At 49.8% G+C, this 19,845-nt stretch overlaps 1 protein-coding gene across 1 annotated transcript in view; it reads left to right on the forward strand.

Annotated features, from left to right (window-relative positions):
* Positions 1 to 8,383: 8,383 nt before the first annotated feature.
* GNG4 (G protein subunit gamma 4) overlaps positions 8,384 to 19,845 on the forward strand; it is an 81,998-nt gene continuing 70,536 nt past the window's right edge. Inside the window, exon 1 of the mRNA XM_032242293.1 lies at positions 8,384 to 8,749. The gene's annotated coding sequence lies outside the window, so the exon portion shown is untranslated. The remainder of the gene's footprint in view (positions 8,750 to 19,845) is intronic.

Consider the following 19,845-nt stretch of genomic DNA (forward strand, 5'->3'; position numbering starts at 1 on the left):
AGGCATGAGCCGCTGCACCTGGCAAGGCCAATGTTTATAAAGAGAAGTAGGGAGGAAACAAACTCACCGGGTTAACATTCTTTATCAGTAATTGCAGAACAATTGGGGTTCTTGGTACGGACCCTCTGTGCTGATTACCCTTCAGCTGTCCCCAATTTGCCCTTAACTGTCTCACATCTTGGACAGCTGTATTATTTTTTTAATGGACTCCTTCTCAGGATAAAAAACAACACTCCCTGTACTGTGAAGCCAGAGCACTTTTAAAACCTAACGAGGTTAAAACCTCGAACCAGAAAGACCAACTGAAAAGCATTAGCAGTTGGAGGGTAGATGGGGGAGGAAAGAAAACAACTCTCACTGGAAAGAACAATTCACAACTGAGGACCAAGGAAGCAAAAGAGCTTTTAAGTTGAGCACAAACGTAGTTTGGAGTATTGCAAAAGGTTTCATGTTGCATCCAGGAATCCCCCCAGTGTTACGTCATTTTCAACTGCACAATTAAGGCAGCTACATTTGCCAATACCAGATATATACATGTATATGTACACTGAATTGGGAAAGAGGTGCCACAAATATCGTGTCATGTGACAAGAGAAAATGATATCTTGCCACTTTGGGGACATTGGGTTGCAACTCAGCTGTTTGAGAGAAATTAAATACTACAGTGTGTCCTTTGAGGCCAAAATGACTAAGTCATTTGAGACTAGGCTACAATATTCCTGCACCGGAGCTGAACTTGTTTCTTCCCTCATGAAGGAAGTTAATGAGAGACAAGTTTCAAAAAGATTGTCTCGTGGCAAAGTTTGGCTCATTTCCAAAGTAAATTAAGCTGGTCTTGCCAAAACTTCTAAAGATTGATAACAATAAATCGATCTTTCATTCTCAGATTTTAATGTTGTTAAAATAGCTTGGAATCCAGTTCCAAAAGTAAATAAAAAGACTCTTTTCTGAGATTTTTAGTAAAAATTAAGCTATAATTTTCATAGTAGTTGATATGATCTAAATACAAATGAGTAATTAAACTTCATTACGTAGATTCTATGCACAATTTTCTGCACAGTAGTAGTTTATTACAACCAAGTAAAGGCTACTTACGTGTGCTCCTACATGAATATGAATTAGACACTATTTTATTTCTCCAGTGGTCTGGAGAACAGGGTTAGGAATAGAACGCCTCACAGCCTGAGGTGGAGACTGGAGAACAGCTGGTCTTTCTACCACCCTTTCCACATGTCCATTTTTAGACCCAAGCATTGTTCTGCCCTACTGCAGGCATTTCAAGGCCAGCTTCAGCTCTGCCTCACAGATACATGTGCTTAATGGAACTGGTGGTCTCTGCCACTGTGTTCTCCTGCACTTTAAATTTCTTCAGTTATTACAACCAATTACTCGGAATATACTCAGTGTTGGACAATCTTTCTCTTGTGAACATCTATGAGTTTCAAAAACAAAATCAGAGCTGAATCTGAGAAATAGAACTGTTTTAGTCAAAAAACAGTTAAAATTATGAGGTATTGAAAAAAATTGTATAATTCTGCAATTCCAAACGAGAAATTTTTTAAAGATTTGAGCAATGTATAATATCATTGATGAAAGGTTTATTGCCGAGGTAAAATGAGGAAACAGGCAAGTATAAGAAAATGAGAAGCTAATTTATTCAGCTCCCAGGGGAGGTTCTGTGGTCCAGGAAGGGGTCAAAGAAGTCACCCCGGCTGTTCAGGGAGTGGGGTTTTATGGGGAGGAAGGCAATTGATTGACTATTGGGGAAACAAAGCGAAGGCAATCTTATTGGCTGTTAAGAAGCAGGAAATACCCGGAACTAGCTTCCTTTGGGAGGCGGGCGGGACCTTGGGTAAGTGGGCCTGCCGGGGGCATACAGGGCAGACTGCTACCCAGCAGGGTCTGATGGGGCTTCTTTAAAAAATTTTTCTGCAGGGTTTATCAACAGTGGGCTGGGGGCTGAATGCATAATTTAGTGTGGAATGTGGGCTTGGGTCTGGTATGCAGAGGCTGGTGCGGAGAAGCCATGCGGCAAGGCCAGATAATGAGCTTGGGTGATGAGGTAGTTATCAGGCGCGGAGAGAGATGGATGTGTCCGTTTAACCCTCTGCGAGGCAGCTGGCCTTACAATTGGAATACAGTAGATTAGGTACTTGGGAGAAAGAAAGGAAAAAAGCAAGCAAGCATCACAGGATGGATGGACAGATACCATGTCTCATTGTTTCTTTTCTCGATTTTTTATTTTTTATTTTATTTTTAAATTTTTTTTTCAAGACAAAGTCTCACTCTATTGCCCAGACTGGAGTGCAGTGGCGCTATCTTGGCTCACTGCAACCTCCACCTCCTGGGTTCAAGAGATTCTCCTGCCTCAGCCTCTCGAGGAAGGGATTACAGGCACGTGCCACCATCCCTGGATAATTTTTGTATTTTTAGTAGAGTTGGGGTTTCACTACGTCGGTCAGGCTGGTCTCGAACTCCTGACCTCAGGTGTCCACCCGCCTTGGCCTCTCAAAGTGCTGGGATTACAGCTGTGAGCCATTGCACCCGGCCATCTTTTAACATTTTTGGGCTGCTACAACATACCAGACACAAAGATTTATGACAGAGCATCTGCTCTCAAAAGAACTTAATGAGAAAGGAAATAGAAAAAGAGAACTGTGACACAAGTAAATTTTATATTAGAAGCATCTACATATCAGAGTGACTAAAATGGGAAGGGGGAGCTGTCACATTAGGTTTCCCAAAGATATTAAAGATACAGCAAAATCTTGAAGACAAAAATGTACCAGATTTGGGCCAAGGTAGAAGGAAACCAATAGTGCCAAGACTCGGAGGTATAGGAAGGCGGGAAGTGGAAGTGCTCAGTGTGTCAGGGACATAGGTGCAGGAAGTGATGGGGGGAAATGAGGGTTAAAATATCATGGGAACTTCTGCCTCTGTCCACTTGGGGAAAACTGAGATCAGACTCACCCTGCCGTCAAAAGCAACTGGGAAACGAGATGATTTATGAAGCAATGATTTTCAGTGTGGAAAGCAGACAGCACAAGATGTGATGCCTGAAAGAAGGGAAATGAACTGAGTAAATCTTATTGTTGTCTTGGTCTTCTGCACTTAAAAAGTAACTACAGTGCAGAAGGAGATCCAAAGAAGAGCACAGAAATCATGCTGAGGTGAGGAAATGGAGACCAGAGTTTGGAGGAGGCTGAGAATCTGGAATTTGTGGCACAGAGTACCAGACAGTAGGTTGCTGCCCAGCAACGAAGAGATCCAGACTGAAAACAAATGGAAATCATCAGAGCTGAATCTGAAAACTAGACCTGTTTTAGCCAAAAACAAGTTGCAATTACGAGGTACTGAAAAAAAATGTGATTCTGCAAGTAATTGCAAAAAAAAAAAAAAAGGATTTTGTTGTTTTTGTTTTGAGATGGAGTCTCACTCTGTTGCCCAAGCTGGAGTGCAGTGGCACAATCTGGGCTTACCACAACTTCCACCTCCCAGGCTCAAGTGATTCTCCTGCCTCAACCTCCCATGTAGCCAGGAATTACAGGCACCTGCCACCACACCCAGCTAATTTTTGTATTTTTAGTAGAGGGGGTTTCACCATGTTGGCCAAGATGGTCTCGATCTCTTGACCAAAAGAGGAATTTTTAAAAATGTTTTGAGCAAATACAGTATCATTGGAATAGGGTAGATTAGGTACATACTTGGAAGAAAGGAAGCAAGCATCACAGGCTGGATGGACAGATGCTATGTCTTACTGTTTCTTAATAGTTTTCAGAAAAATTTTCCAACCCCAAATAAACCACCAAATCCTGGTTGCTTTTCTTTGTCTTTGGATAACGTCTTTCACAAAAACAAAGCCCACACTTGATTATCTTCACTTACAGGGTAATACCTGTGGGTCCCATGGAGGCTCTGGCTGAATACTAAGCTGTATGTTCATAACGCAAAGCTCCATGGGTCTGAGCAAAGAATGTACAGGCAGCTGAAAGCTGAGCAATTCTCAGAGCTCGCAGCAGATTGGGATACATCTGAGTTCCAACTCATCAAAAAGGAGAAGAGTTCATTGCACACAGGCATTCATTTGAGACCCCAGAAGAGTCACACCTTAGTAGGAAAGCTAAATTAGTTCTAGAATAAACTAATCCTATAATAATGGGCACGAGCCTTTAAGACAACCATCAAAAGGACCAAACATCTGTAAGTAACTCCTTCCAAAACAAAGTCCCTATTCTTTAAAAAAAGAGAGCAAAATCTAGGCATGCAACAGATATTTACAGTGTCTAGCATCCAATCAAAAATTATGAGATATACAAAGAAATAGGAAATGTGATCCCAAATAGGTGAAAACTGTTGATAGAACAAGAAGGAAGGAAATGACAGACTTACATACAAGCATATTAAAACAGCTATTAAATGTGCTCAATATACTCAAAGGTTTAAAAAAGAAAACATGAATCTAATGAGAAAAAAATGGAAAATTCAAAAAACAAAATGGAACTTCTAGAAATAAAAAATATCTTAAATGATTTTTCTGTCACACCAAGAATGTGAATGAAGAAAATTTTACTGGCTAGGCTTAACAGCAGATTAGACACTTCAAAAGAAAGAATCAGTGAACTTGACATCGCAGCAGAAACCGTCCAAACTGAAACAGAGAATAAAGAAACTTGTAATGAACAGAGCTTCAGTGACTTACGGTACAATATCAAATGGTCTATCATATCTGTGATGGGAGTCCCAGAAGGAGAGGAGCAAGATAATGGGTGGAAATTTTTTAATTTGAAATATTTTGATAAAAATTATAAAACTATAGATCCAAGAAGTCCAATAAACACAAAGAAAACCACATCAAGGCACTTCATAATCACACTGTTGAAAACCAGTGATAGAAAACTTCATAATCAGCCATAGAAAAAGAGACACATTACATATCCAGGAACAGGATAATGATCTACAAATTTCTTTGGAGAAAGTATGCAAGCACAATGAATGACATCTTTAAACTTCTTCAAGGTGTCAATCTAAAAAAAAAAGAAACTTCCAAAAACAAAGGCAAAATACTTATTCAGAAAAGCAAAAACAGACAATCACCAGCCAATCTGTATTATCAAGAGAAGGTTAAAAGATGTTCTGCAGGCAGAAGGAAATGATGTCAGATAGAAATCTGAGTCTTCACAAATAAATGAAGAGCATCAGAAATGATAAAAATAAAACTTTAAAAAATCATTTGTAAATTTTTCAAAAGAAAATTGACAGTTTAAAATAATATGCTGTAGGGTTTATTACATATGTAAAAGGGAGATATAACCAAAATAATACAAAGGGTGGAAGGGGGAAACGGAAGCACACGCTGTACAGACTCTAAAGTGAAAAAGAAGTGGAATGACGTCATTTAAAGGTAGTCTACGGTAAATTAAATTGCATTTTATAAACCCTAGAACAAAGAGAGAGAAAATGAAGGTCAACACTTGAGATAAAATGGAATACTGAAGTATACTCAGGCAGGAAAAAAAGGAATGAAGAATAGGACAGATAGAAAACAAATAGCAAGTTGGTAGTTTTAAACACAACCATATGATAATTACATAAGAAGAAAACGACCTAAACATTCCAGTTAAAAAGCCACATTGTCAAGCTGGATTTTATGTATTTATTTATTTGTTTGTTTGTTTGTTTGGAGACGGAGTCTAGCTCTGTCACCAAGTTGGAGTGCAGTGGCGAGATCTCGGCCCACTGCAACCTCCGCCTTCAAGGATTCAAGCAATTCTCCTGCCTCAGCCTCCCAAGTAGCTGGGATTACAGGCATGCGCCACTATGCCCAGCTAATTTTTGTATTTTTAGTAGAGATGGGGTTTCACCATGTTGGTCAGACTGGCCTCGAACTCCTGACCTCAGGTGATCTGCTCACCTTGGCCTCCCAAAGTGCTGGGATTACGGGCGTGAGCCACCATGCTCCGCCAAGCTGGATTTTAAAAAGTACATCCAATTCTGTGCTGCCTACAAAGATGGAGAATCCCATTTTTAAAAAAGATACAGGCTGGGCACGGGTGACTCACGCCTGTAATCCCAGCACTTTTGGGAGCTGAGGCGGGTGGATCACCTGAGGTCAGGAGTTTGAGACCAGCCAGGCCAAAATTGTGAAATCCCGTCTCTACTAAAAAGGCAACATTTAGCTGGGCCTTGTGCCTGGCGCCTGTAATCCCAGCTACTCCGGAGGGCTGAGGCAGGAGAATCGCTTGAACCTGGGAGGTGGAGGTTGCAGTGAGCTGAGGTGGCGCCATTGCACTCCAGCCTGGGCAACAAAAGTGAGACACCATCTCAAAAAAAAAAAAAGGATACAGATACAGATAGATTTAGAAATTAAAAGGATATAAACACATATCATGCAAACACTAATAGTAAGAAATCTGCAGTGCTTATATAGATACAAAGAAGACTTCAGAACAAAGAATATGACTAGGGATAAAGAAAGAAATCCGATGCCCAGGGTCCTGCTGCCAGACTGTCCACTACTGCAGCAATCCTGGGTGGTGTCCGGAGACGAACAGAATCAGAATTACCTGAAGGGCTTGGGAAATCACGGATTGCTGGGCCTCACCCCCAGACTTTCTGATTCCTTAGGTCTGGGTGGGGCCTGGGAGTCCGCATCTCTAAAGGGTTCCCAGATGACACGCTCATTCTACTGGCCTTGGGATCCACTCTAGAACCACTGGTTGACTGACTTCTTCTTCCTCTTCAAAATGGACATAAGCCTATCTTGAATGGATAGTGTAACAATTAGATAAAATAAGGGAATGAGGCGCTTGAACGTGTAGATACTGATTTCCCTTGATTAACTGAGATTGAGCCTGGGATTTCGGATAAAAGGAAACCTAGGATTCTGCCTTAGCTAATCAGTCAGCCTGGGAGGTGGGCAGGAAATACAGGAGAAATCGATTTGGGGTGAAAACAGCTCAGGTTTGGATTTGCTGAATTTTCAACAGTACTCATGTATCTTTCTCACTTTTAAAAGGCTGTACGGTGGACATTGACTGGCTTAGACATTCTGCCAAGGTTTAATTTTGTGCCTTAAACGGGCACTTGGGAGCTGAGTAAAAATCAATGTGTTTGCTGGCCCCCATTGGGCCTCTGTGACCTCCGCGTTTGCATCCTATCTGGCCCGTGGGCTCTGAGAAGGAGCACGTGTGTGTAGGGCAAAGGTCCAGTCACTGGGACCAGGGATCTGAGCCACAAAGCGGCCTTTGTGGCAGAGGCCGCTTGCAGACGGCGGATGAGGATGAGGAGCGCAGATCTTCCTGAAATACTGCCTAATCATTAGTCATGATGTTACGTTGTTCTCACAAAGGGAATTAATATTGGCCTCCTTCTCCACAAATCTTGCCAGCACTGCGTGAGATGTTTTCGTGGCTTCTCTATTCCCAAGTTTCGTATTATTTTACCAAGTCGGAAAATAGACGGCGCTTATATGTTTTCTTCCTGAAAAGACTAGGACTGTGATCACTAAGATGTTTTTAAATCTCCAGCGCAGAAGGCTGCGGTGCCAGAGGGACAAGGCCCAGAGAGCAGTCGCTCCGAGAACCCGGGCCGCGAGGGGTCCCCGCCTCCGCACGCGCCCTCCGCCCTCCCGGCCTCGCTCCTGGCGGAGTGTGGGCTTCGCCAGCTCCTGGTCCCTGTCGCTCAGCAATGTCGGGGCAGCCTTGGTCTTGTTAGTGGCGACGCAGCATCGCGAATTCGCACAGGTATTCCTCGTTTCTCCGCCGTTCCCCGCATTGGCAGGAGGCGTCCGAGGTGTCCTTTGGCGCAGGGCGGGAAGCGACACGCGCCCCAACGGCCCAGGCGCTGGAGCTCACCCCGGGGAGGTTATTGCCTGAGGCTTCAGGGAGCCCGCGCGGAAGCCCCCAGACCCCTCCCGCGACCCCCGTCCCGCCCCCCAGATTCCTCCTGTGATTCCCCGGCCCCGCCCCCTCCCCTCCCGCGACCCCGGCCCAGTACCCCAGATCCCGCCAGTGATCGCCGGCCCAGCCCCCCCAGGTCCCGCCCCCTAGGCCCCTCCTGTGACCCCCGCCCAGTCCCCCAGACCCCTCCAGTGATTCCCCGCCGACCCCGTCCCCCAACCCCTCCAGCAGTCCCGGTCCCGCATCGCAAGGCCCCTCAGTGGTCCTCCGGCCACGACGGGTCCGGGCGGGCGGGCGCGGCGGGGTCGCGATCCTTTGCTGGGGCAGGGGGCGTGGGCCCGAGTATGGGGCGGGGAGCGGGGGGCGCGGGCCCGGGCTGGGCCTGGGGCTGGGAGCGCGGATCCCCGGCGCGGGAGCCCCGATGACGTAGCAGTGACGTCGGTGGCGGCGGGCGGGATTTCCCGGCCCCTCCCGGGCTCCGGGCGAGACCCCGCAGCGAAGTGGGCGCGGCCAGCGTGGAACGGGCGCGGGGAGTGTTGCAGGGTCGCCAGCTCCCCCGCGCCTGGGCCCCCACGGCAAAGGGGGCCCAGCAGAAGCTTCCAGCGTCTGAGGCGGGGGTAGGGTCCTCCGGCACCTCCAGGCCCGCGTGGTCCCGCCCTGCAGGGCGGGAGGCGCGGCGCGGGGCGGGGCTGGTGACGGGACGCGGAGACCCCGCGGGCTGCGGGAGGGGCGCGAGGCGCGCGTTTCACCCGAGCCTGGCCCGCGCCCCGATGCGGAGCGATGCCGCTTTGCCTGGCCGTCCCCCGCGAGCACGGCGCCGAAGACGAAGCCCGCGCGTGACCCCGCTCCTGGTAAGTAGGCGCCCGGCCGGCGCCCGAGGTGTCCGCGGGGAGAGCCCAGCCCCGGTCCAGCCCGACGCGGAAGGGAAACTCGGGGAGAAAGTCTCCAGACCAGGGGAGACGGCTCTGGCGCCGGTGTCCTCACCCGCCAGCTGCTGCACACGACACAAAGACCTGTGGTTCCCTCGGCCTCCTCTCCCGGGACCTCCCGCCGGGCCCCGGGGAAGCCCGCGCGCGGGTGTGGACGGCCCCCTCGGAGCGCGTCCAGGGGCTCCCGAGCCTGGGGGCGCTCCGTCCCTCTAGCATGAGGCAGGCGGGGGCTAGGGCGTCCCCTCTTCCAAATGTAGGTCACAGAGCGTTTGCTGTTCTCCCCGCGGGGACGTCCCCCGTGGAAAAGGACCTCAGTGGCGGGAGATGGCGTGGCTGGTTGGGCGTTTTCTTTGGGGAAATGTTTCTGGGGTGTGCCTGAGGAAGCCCTCCCGGCTCTCCAGCAGCCCGGACGCCGCCTCGGGAGCATTTGGGGTGACGATGGAGCCTCCGCCATCGAGAGTGGTTTCCTCCCCCCTTGATGGCGTCTGTCCCCGAGGCTGGTGCTGAAATGTGCTGAAATGAGCTTTGTTTGGCTTGATGTTTTTAATTGCCTTGGAAATAACGCTAAACGGCGGGAGGGTGAGGTGGGTAGGACAGAGCGTCGTGGGGAAAGACTCCTTAATTCAGGATTTGCTTCATTTCGAGTATTTGGGGCCAAGGTGTTAGGAAACCAAAAACGTGAAAGTTTGATCAAGTGATAAAGTGGATGATGGACGCCGGGCCTCCAGTCGTCTCCCCAGCTCCCGCAGTTGCCGGGTCTCTCCTCTGCCCGTCGCCTCCCGGGACTAAAATTCTGGCACCGGGCCCGGTCCTCGCAGCCGGAGCAAAAGGCCGCCCAGGCTGCGCCAGTGTTCCCCATTAAAACGTGCTGGTCCTGTCGTCTGCTCAGGGGTGAGGTGTGCCGCTTCCCACGGCGGAAAATTACTGTGGCGACTGCCTCACAGCAGCGAGGAGTACCTGGGGTCTGCGGCCGACTTCTCGATTCCTTCCGCAACTCCTTTTCCTGATGTTTGTGTGCGGCGGGGGAGGGGAGCCCGCCGCCATCTGATCTGGCCCTGTTCCCTGCAGGAGGCAACTGTAACGACAACTCAGTTGATAAATGGAAAGCCTTTTCCAGGCCCGGAGAAACAGACAGAGTACTTGTAAACTGGATTGTTTGAAATGTGGGGTTTGCTCAGTGACCGGTCAGGATAAGAGATGGCTGTGGCACTTAATAAATACGTGTTAATGCAAATAGAGGGTTTGCTGTGATGCCTTGCTTGTTAATGAGCAGCCTCAGCATGGGGTTATTTAGGCTGAAATGACTATTTAGGACAGTGGACTTCCTGTTGGCCTCCATCCCCATGCACAACTGCAGTGCTCATATGCCTTAAGATAAAATGGCCTAACAACTACCAAAAAAATTAGCTGGGTGCAGTGGCAGCCACCTGTAATCCTAGCTACTGGGGAGGCTGAGGCAGAAGAATCGCTTGAACCCGGGAGGTGGAGACTACAGTGAGCCGAGATCGAGCCACTGCACTCCAGCCTGGTCGATAGAGTGAGACTCCATCCCAGTAAATAAATAAATAAATAAATAGGCCCAGGGAAGCCAGTGAAGGATGTAGGGCTGGCTGAGAAACAGCACAGCAAAAGGGTCATTCCCGGTAGTCCCGTGATTGGCTGGGCAACTCCCTTCGACATTTCTCATGCAAACTGTTGGTGGAGAAACCAGAAAAAAGCATTTCCTGGATTCACTTTGCAGCTTTTAAAGCAAAAGTGATAGTCCCTGAGGACCCTCAATAGTCATTGCATTCTTTGAAATGGTAGAACATCAGGTGGGAACATCACCTGTAATCCCAGCACTTTGGGAGGCTGAGGCAGGCGGATCCCTTGAGGTCAGGAGTCCCATCCTGGCCTGGCCAACATGGTGAAACCCTATCTCTGCTAAAAATGCAAACAATTAGCCAGGCATGGTGGTGCACGCCTGTAATCCCAGCTGCTTGGGAGGCTGAGGAACAAGAATCTCGCGAACCCGCGAGGCAGAGGTTGCAGTGAGCTGAGATCATGCCACTACACTCCAGCCTGAGCTGCAGTGTGAGACTCTGCCTCAAAATAAATAAAGAACATGAGGTGGGAACACGGACCCGGACCCCTGGGGAAGCAAGTGCCACAGCTGTCTCAGGAGGGCAGGAACACTGTAGAATGTGTACAGTGCCCCTCCCCCCAAGATCTAATACCCACGCTTACCACACAGCTACTGCTTATGGAGAAAGCAAAGACTAAGGTTACTACTGTAACCGACAATTTATTCTTTTATGTATAGCTGTATCTCACTATTTCACCATCACGTTTTTCTTAGTTTGTCTCAGTGTCTGCTTGGAGAGGGGAGAATGCCTCATAATGTACGCCAGAAGATTGCCCTTCCTTCATGGAATTTTGAGGCAGTGACTTTAAAATATTACCTGATTTTTGTTCTCAGAACATCTTTTGAGCATATACTGCTATCTAATCTTGCTGGTTTTTCTTTTTCTTTTTTTTTCTTTTTTTTTTTTTTTTTTTTGAGACAGTCTTGTTCCATCGCCAGGTGCCAGGGTGGAGTGCAGTGGTGCAATCTGGGCTCACTGCAATCTCCGCCTCCTGGGTTCAAACAATTCTCCTGCCTCAGCCTCCCGAGTAGCTGGGACTACAGCCGCACGCCACCACACCCAGCTAATTTTTGTATTTTTTAGCAGAGACGGGGTTTCACCATGTTGGCCAGGACGGTCTTGATCTCTTGACCTCGTGATCTGCCCACCTTGGCCTCCCAAAGTGCTGGGATTACAGGCATGAGCCACCGTGCCTGGCCCTAATTTGGTATTTTTATTCATTGTAGATATACTTAGGCATAGAGACTTGTGTTATTTGGGTAGAGAGAGTATTTGTTTCTTTTTTAAAACCAGGAACCAAAATGTAACTTCTTTAATACAGTTTAGTTACCACATAAATATCCTATCAACAATGGTTAGCAAGGATATTTTAACTGAAAGTCAGGAAACCTAAATGAGTATCAGGGGGAAAAAACAAGGAGATTACGGGGTAATACTACTGAAAGCCTGTAAGAATTGGTTAAAAACATCTAAAGAATAAGCCAAAGACCATTAAAAAATGATCAAAAGTAAAAGCGCAAATGAAATTTTCACTCTAGGAAACGTTAAGAACTAGAGGCGAGAAAACCTGCCAAAAGGAAAAATTACTGCAGAGAAAACAATGGGTGCCTAAAAAGAGATCAGTTCAGTGCGCTTGCTGGAGCGTTCCAAAGTCCTCTAATTGCCAAGGAGCTTTTGTTAGGCTGGATGGAGGCTGGTGGGCAGTCAGGTTCCCTGCTGGAACTTGGCAGACAGAATAACAGGTGCCATGCAGATAAGGGGAAGCAGGCTGTGTCGAAGACGAGGTGCTCATTGTGGAATGGGCCCTGGGAGCCCAGGAGGAGTGAGGAAGTCTATGGAGCTATGGAGGAACTGTTTGTCTCCATGGCCCTGAGGTCTGCAGGCCACCAAAGCCCCAGTGTCCGAGGATCAGGTAGGGCAAGGAGCCCAGGTTAGCGAGCCACAAGGGGAAAGAAAGGCAGGCTTGGGCGGGATGTGTCAGGTGGATGATCTCCTTTGATATTCACAGGATACCTGCCAAGTTTCTAATTTGCAAAAAGCAGCAGTGACTGCTTATGCCGTCTCTGTCCAGGAGTGTTCTGCCAGCGAGTTTGGTGGGTGGTGGGAACCTTCCCCCCGAACCCGCAAGATGCAGTCTTGCTTTGTCACCCAGGCTGGAGTACAGTGGTGTGATCTTGGCTTGCTGCAACCTCCGCCTCCCAGGTTCAAGCAATTCTCCTGCCTCAGCCCCCTGAGTCTGGGATTACAAGCACGTGCCACCACAGCCGGCTAATTTTGTATTTTTAGTAGATCCGGGGTTTCACCCTGTTGTTCAGGCTGGTCTCGAACTCCTGACCTCATGATCCACTCACCTCGGCCTCTCGAAGTGCTGGGATTACAGGCGTGAGCCACCACCCCCAGCCAGGAACCTTTTCTAGCTGATGTAGGAAAAGGATGCACGAATGACAAGTGAAAGTGACGGAGACACATAGAAGAGAAGAAGGTGGAGGACTACAGAGAGACCCACACTCAAGCACTGCACACACGCTCCGTTCCCAGGAGTATTTGTTTCTCTTGCTTCTTAGATTTCTCATACCATTTCTCTCTGAGTTGCCGTATTGGCTGTCTGTGGTGTGACATGTGTGCTCTGAGCCCATAGAAGCAGCACTTTAAGTATCCCTCTGGACCAGGGAGATTGTTTCTCCCCCAGCACCCCTGTGCACAAGGTGGGGCAACAGCCGCGCTCTGTGATACCAGCTGGCACTAACTGCCTTGATGCCTTTCTCCTCAGCCCCTGGTCCTCCGCCCGGTGCTCTGCCTAATGGACAGCTGTAAGGCCTTGTCTTCTGCCCCTCCCTATGGGCTCCAACAAAGAAAGAGAGGCAGGGCGATGGAATAGGAAGAAGGAAGGCATTTTTAACTCTTTCGAACGTTCTTATTCAAGCACCTCTACAACTACAGCTGAAAAAGTGTTTACATGGTCCCCCAAATTCCAGCACCCAAACTCACTCTTGTTTCTTCTGGTGTTCCACCACACAGATTGTGAAATCAAGAGATTTCTAGCAAGGCAGTGCCCGTGTATGAAGGCCCAAAGAGGAGACATGGACGGGCTTAGATGGACGGGCTTAGATGGCGGGAAGAAAAGAGCAAGAGGCTGTTGAGATTGGGGCGGGAGGCAGGGCAGGGCAGGGAGGCTGCTGAGGGCTGAGAGCGGGTTCTTCTCCATGGTGGCCCAGCAGGACTCTGGCTCAGGTCCAGACACTGATGAACAGGAAGAGCAGATGGGGTGGTCATGCCCCATGCTGGGACTCTGTCTTCCCAGACGGTCAGGCTCTTGGAGGCCAGAGGCCAGCGGTCAGGCAGCAGTACGGGAGCCTGGCTTTGCAGGCTTAGCCAGTCGTCAGCACACCCTGGAAAGGCCTATGTGTTTCCCCTCCACACCCACACATCCACGTGGGCCCTGGGGGCTCTGGCAGCTCAGGGGAGAGAGGGCCCTCCTCATCAGTGGTCTCTGCCTTCCCACGGCTCCCTGTCTGTGTGAAGGTCCAGGTACACCCGACAACTGGCTTCCTCCTCCTGGCTGTCCAGCCCGATCCAGGGAGCCATCTGCCTGACCTGCAGCTCTGGGATACCTGCCCTGCACATACCCTGTATGGAAATTTCCAGCAGGGCTTTTCCGCCACCCCTAGCCTGTGGCCGACTAAACCAGCATGAGTCCTTATTTGGCTTTAGTTTTCCTTCTGCAATCTTGGGAAAATTCTGTTTTTCTCTGTGCCCCAGTTAACTTTGCATATCGCCCGGAAGCTGCACCAGTCTGAAGGTGCTTGTTCATCCCCCCGTCAGCTGTGGGGCCACATGCGGGATATTAGGGGCTGTAGCCTGGTTAAGGAGACCCAGTGACTTCAGTCTACAACATGCGTGTGCTTGTTGGCGTGTACAGGGGAAGAAGGTGTTAGCGGGATGTAGACACCGCCAGGCTTCCCCGTGCCCGAGGGCAGTGGTGAGCCCGGAGCGTGGGCATGGAGGTGGCCGAGGGAGTCGCACGGTGGATGTGAGTAGAGAATCCCAAAATGTTGACCTCAAGGGAAAGAAAGTGGACCTGGCAGTGGTGCTGGCCCTGAGCTCTCTCTGGAACAGGTGAGGTGCAGACCCAGGGTGAGGACTTCAGTGGTGTGACACGCTTCCTCCCACTGTGGCTGAATCTTTCTATCTTTGAGACAGAGCCTTGCTGTTGCCCACGCTGGAGTGCAGTAGGGCGACCTCAGCTCACTGCAATCTCTGCCTCCTGGGTTCAAGCGATTCTGCTGCCTCAGCCTCCCGAGTAGCTGGAACTACAGGTGTGTACCACCACACCCGGCTAATTTTTGTGTTTTTAGTAGAGACGGGGTTTTACCATACTGGCCAGGATGGTCTCGAACTCCTGACCTTGTGATCCACCCAACTCACCCTCCCAATGCACTGGGATTACAGGCGTGAGCCACTATGCCTGGCCGTGGCTGAATTTTTCTGATGGAGACAGAGTCACTGGTGTCTTCTGCTGATCTGGACCTCTGGGTGCCCAGGTCCCTGCCACCCACCCATCTCTGGAAGGCTGTACCTGTCAACCTTTCAGTAGGAGTTTGGTGTTTCACTGCCATTCCCCTCTACTTGGTTGACCTTGTAGAATTGTGCCTTTTGGGACTCTCTGGCAGACCTTTTTGTGTGTGCTCCATCCACGCTGCAGCAACTGTGCCTGCAGCCCCTGCTCTGCCGTTTCCCTACCTTTTTGGGTTTGCTGTGCTCACTGATGGATGCCAGCGTCCTCTGAACAGGTGTCTCTTTGACCCTCTCCTTGTGCTAGAGTTTGTTACAGTCAGTAGTGTCTGAAAGAAGCTGATCGCTGGCCTGAACCCAGGCACGTTTTTATTCAACAGAATTTTTTTTTTTTTGTCATAGATTTGCCATTCTACCTGATCCTCACCGTGGATCTTCCTGATGTTTTGAGCTTTGCTATCCATTACTGCTCCACGCCACATTCCTTTTCATTGCTGGATGCTGTGGAAGGACTTTTTCAATATAGATATATTGCTAGACGCGATGGATGTATTCATAAAAGCCTATGTGTGAACCATAAGTTTGTACGGTGTTGATTGAGTGCATGTGTGGTAACCACCTGCAATACACATATGCACTGGTGACAGACAGACAAATAATATATGGTCATGTACTCCAGAATGCCCAGAGCCTACAGGGGGATGCACGTGTGAAAAGAGCCCACCTTCCCTTGGTCAGTGCAAGGAGAGTGGGAGCATTAGTTCTTCCTGAGAGCAGCGCAGAAAGGGAACGACAACAGAGGATTTCATTGTCTGACTCGAGCCAGACAAATGAGAAAGGGGCTTTCCAAGTGGGGGGGAGGGGAGGTGGCTGGGCCAGAGTCATGAAAGAGAGGAGTAGAAAGAGCAGAAAGACTGATCAGAGCCGGGGAGTGAAGACGGGACTGACCATGAAGAATTCCGGGGAATCCAGGGCTGTGGTCCCGGCAGAAGCAGGATGCAGCAGGCCCCGCCTAGGCCCTCTGGCTGTGACTGGCGTGTAGGGAAGGGCGAAGGCAAGGAGGCAGGAGAGAGAGGGCAGGGAGACTGGGTAACACCGGAGGGTGCCCTGGCCCCAGTGGCAGTCGGGGCAGCCGTCCGAACGGAAGTGGAGGGGCAGGGAGAGACTGGTGTCTGGGGTCCCAGACCGAGCCTGGATGGACGAGGGTACTGTGTCCTGGTTTTGTGAATGAAGCTGGGCAAGTAGAGAGAGGGTGTGTGACTTGCCAAGTCAGGAGGTGACATCCGGGGGCGTGTGCGTGTAGAGCTGAGCAGAGGTCTGGCTGGACCCAGGATGGAGGATGGAGTTTTTGATACCCAGGTGAAGCCACATGGCGGGCAAGATTGCCCAGGGTGATCCAGGGCGTGGTGACGAAGCCAGGAGGCCTGTGCCTCAGACAACACGCAGCAAGTTTAGGACAAAGCAAATATCCTTCTGTAAGAGGCACATCCTTTCCCACACAGACTTTCATGCACTGGGTTTCCTTATAAGAGACCCTCCAGCCCCACCCTGCCCTCTCCCCGGCCCCCTGCCCATCCTGCCAGCCTCTGCCAAACCATAGCCAACCTGCCACCTCCTTGCCATCCTGGATGACTCACTCCTTCTGCATTGAAGCAGTGGCGGTTCTGCCTCTTGTTTATGATTTCTTTGTTCCCCTGATGCTTACAGATTGGCTTGGACACTGTTAGCACCGTCTCTTGCTGGGGGCCGCTGTCGGGGAATCGCGGTGTATCATCCTTCCATGCGAGCATCTCCATCCGAAAGGGAGTTTCTGTTCTGTTTTGCTCAGTTCCCTCGTCACTCTTTCCCACCCCCAAGCGCTGGTGGTCTCGAGGCAGGAGAGCTGGCCCTGGTGCTGCTTCATGGTAACCACGGCCGCTCACCCACGACACCTGCACAGGGGCCAGGTTGACACCTGAGACACCTGCCCAGCCTCCCTCGGGTTCTTCTGCCCTGCGTTCTCCTCGGACCTCTGTGGTTAGCTATGAAACGTCCCTGTGGTCTGGTTTTCTCTCCTTTTCCTCACAGTTCTTACTGTGTTATGTTGCTTTTCCACGCTGTACTTTCGAGGCTCCAGGGCTAGGAAAATGCAGGCAGTTCATTTGGGAGATCACCTTAACCTTAGCGGGGAAGCAAAAAATCCCCGCCCTCGTGAAGTTCCATTATGGTGAAGGAATCAGACCAACAACGATAAGAAGTCAGAAAATCAAAAGTAGTTTAAACAAGTACATGAATAAATAAGCATTTAAGATATAGTAAGTGCATGAGAGAAAAATCAAACAAGCCTGGGAGGTGGAGAATGCCGGGGAAGGAGTGCTTTGTGTTTTAAATAGGCTGCTGGCAGGAGGATCTGCTGTGTTGACCAAAGGTGAAGGCGACCTCCCAAATGAACTTTCTGATGCACGGGTAGCCAGCGAAAATGGAAGCAGGTGAAAGTGTTGACGGAGTCACAGATTATTTATTTATTTTTCAGATGGAGTCTCGGTCTGTCACCCAGGCTGTAGTGCAGTGGTGTGATCTTGGCTCACTGCAACCTGCGCTTCCCAGGTTCAAGTGATTCTCCTGCCTCAGCCTCCCTAGCAGCTGGGATTACAGGCATGCGCCACCACACCTGGCTAATTTTTGTGTTTTTAGTAGAGATGGGGTTTCGCCATGTTGGCCAGAACTCCATATTGATCTTGAACTCCTGACCTCAGGTGATCCGCCTACCTCAGCCTCCCAAAGTGCTGGGATCACAGGCATGAGCCACTGCACCTAGCTGATTATTTATTTATTTATTTTTAGAGGCAGGGTCTTGCTCTGTTGCCCAGGCTGGAGTGCAGTGATATGATCATAGCTTATTGTAATCTTTAGCGCCCCAGCTCAAGTGAGCCTCCCACTTCAGTCTCCTAAGTAGCTGGGGCTGCAGGTACCTGCCACCATGAATTCTTTTTAAAATTTTTTGCAGAGGCCAGGCACGGTGACTCACACCTGTAATCCCTGCACTTTGGGAGGCCAAGGTGCACAAGCACAGGAGATCGAGACCGTCCTGGCCAACATGGTGAAACCCTGTCTCTACTAAAATACACACACAAAAAAACGAGCCAGACGTTTTGGCATGCACCTGCTACTCGGAAGGCTGAGGCAGGGGAATCACTGGAACCCAGGAGGCAGAGGTTGCAGTGAGCCGAGATCATGCCACTGCACTCCAATCTGGAGACAGAGCAAGACTTCCATCTCAAAAATAAAAATAAAAAACTGTGGAGATGGAGTCTCACTGTGGTGCCCAGGCTGGTCTGGAACTCCGAGCCTCAAGTGATCCTCCCGCTTTGGCCTCCCGAAGTGCTGTAATTACAGACATGAGCCACTGCACTCCACCTACAGATTGATTTATGCCCAACTGCCTTCCTGACAGAATAAGTTTTTAGTTTCCCCTTCTGCTCACCCCTAGCATACGAGAAAGCTGCATTAACCAAAAGGAGCGTTTGGTAGTATAACTCAAGGTAGAGGAAGAGACAGATTCTTTTTTTTTTTTTTTGAGACAGAGTCTCACTCTGTCACCCAGGCTGGAGTACGATGGCATGATCTCAGCTCGCTGCAACCTCCACCTCCCGGTTCAAGTGTTTCTCCTGCCTCAGCCTCCCGAGTAGCTCCGGTGCCTACCACCACGCCCAGCTATTTTTTTGTGTTTAGTAGATATGGGGTTTCCCCACGTTGGCCAGGCTGGTCTCGAACTCCTGACCTCAGGTGATCCTCCCATCTCAGCCTCCCAAAGTGTAGGGATTACAGGCGTGAGCCACCACACCCAGCCGACACAGAGATTCTTTTTGCAAAATGACACACAAGAGGTAGCCCCTCTCACTCCAAAGTGGGCCTCTTCACAGCCTGGCTGTTTTGTGGGTGCTCCACCCAAGCAGAGACTGGGGCTGCTGGGCCCATGACCTCTGACCTCCCAGGTGCCAAGCAGCCACAAACGGGAGGGAGAGCTCTGGCCCACTGGGCAGTTTGACCCGTCCTAGAGCCCTGCAGCGGGTGGCGGCTCCGAGGGGCTGGGTCAGAGACCCTGAGGTATGAAGGTCTGGTGGGCTAAATGAAGTAGAGAGGCTTCCCTCAGCTCCACCCTGCTGGGATCCATGCGGGCTAGAAGAGAGCTTGGCAAGGACTGTCTTATGTATTCATCTTAATGTGTGGCCTGAGGTTCCTGGTGAGTTTGTTGAGTGATGCATGCGTTGTTCCTTGTTTTACAGACCTGTTTTGAGAGCCATTTACTTGCAGCACAGTCTGTCTGTAAAGCCTAGGGTAGATGCAGCCGTGGTTCCCAAACCTGGCTCCAGAATATTTGGGCAGTTTTTAAAATACCACTTCTTGCCGGGAGCAGTGGCTCACGCCTTAATCCCAGCACTTTGGGAGGCCAAGGCCAGCGGATCACCTGAGGTCAGGAGTTTGAGACCAGCCTGACCAACATGGAGAAACCCTGTCTCTACTAAAAATAGGAAAAATTAGCTGGGCATGGGGGCACATGCCTATAATCCCAGGTACTCAGGAGGCTGAGGCAGGAAAATCGCTTGAATCCAGGAGGCGGAGGTTGTGGTTAAGTGAGATCACGCCATTGCACTCCAGCCTGGACAACAGAAGCGAAACTCCATCTCAAAAAAATCACTTTTTGAGCCTCACCCTCTGGACATTCTGACTTAGTGGGTCTGGGCTAGGGTCTGGGAATTCGTCTTTGAGTTTTGCAGCCACCAGATTTGAGAAACATTGAACCAGATGATTTCTGAGGGTCCTCCCTGATATCTGATTCCCCTCAACCTGCCTAAGCATCCCTGGGCTCCTGTGTCCTGTGCCAGCCTCTTGCACGCCTCG

This window comes from Sapajus apella, unplaced genomic scaffold (assembly GCF_009761245.1).
Source record: "Sapajus apella isolate SASKATOON/1434 unplaced genomic scaffold, GSC_monkey_1.0 scaffold49, whole genome shotgun sequence".
Classification (NCBI taxonomy): Eukaryota; Metazoa; Chordata; class Mammalia; order Primates; family Cebidae; genus Sapajus; species Sapajus apella.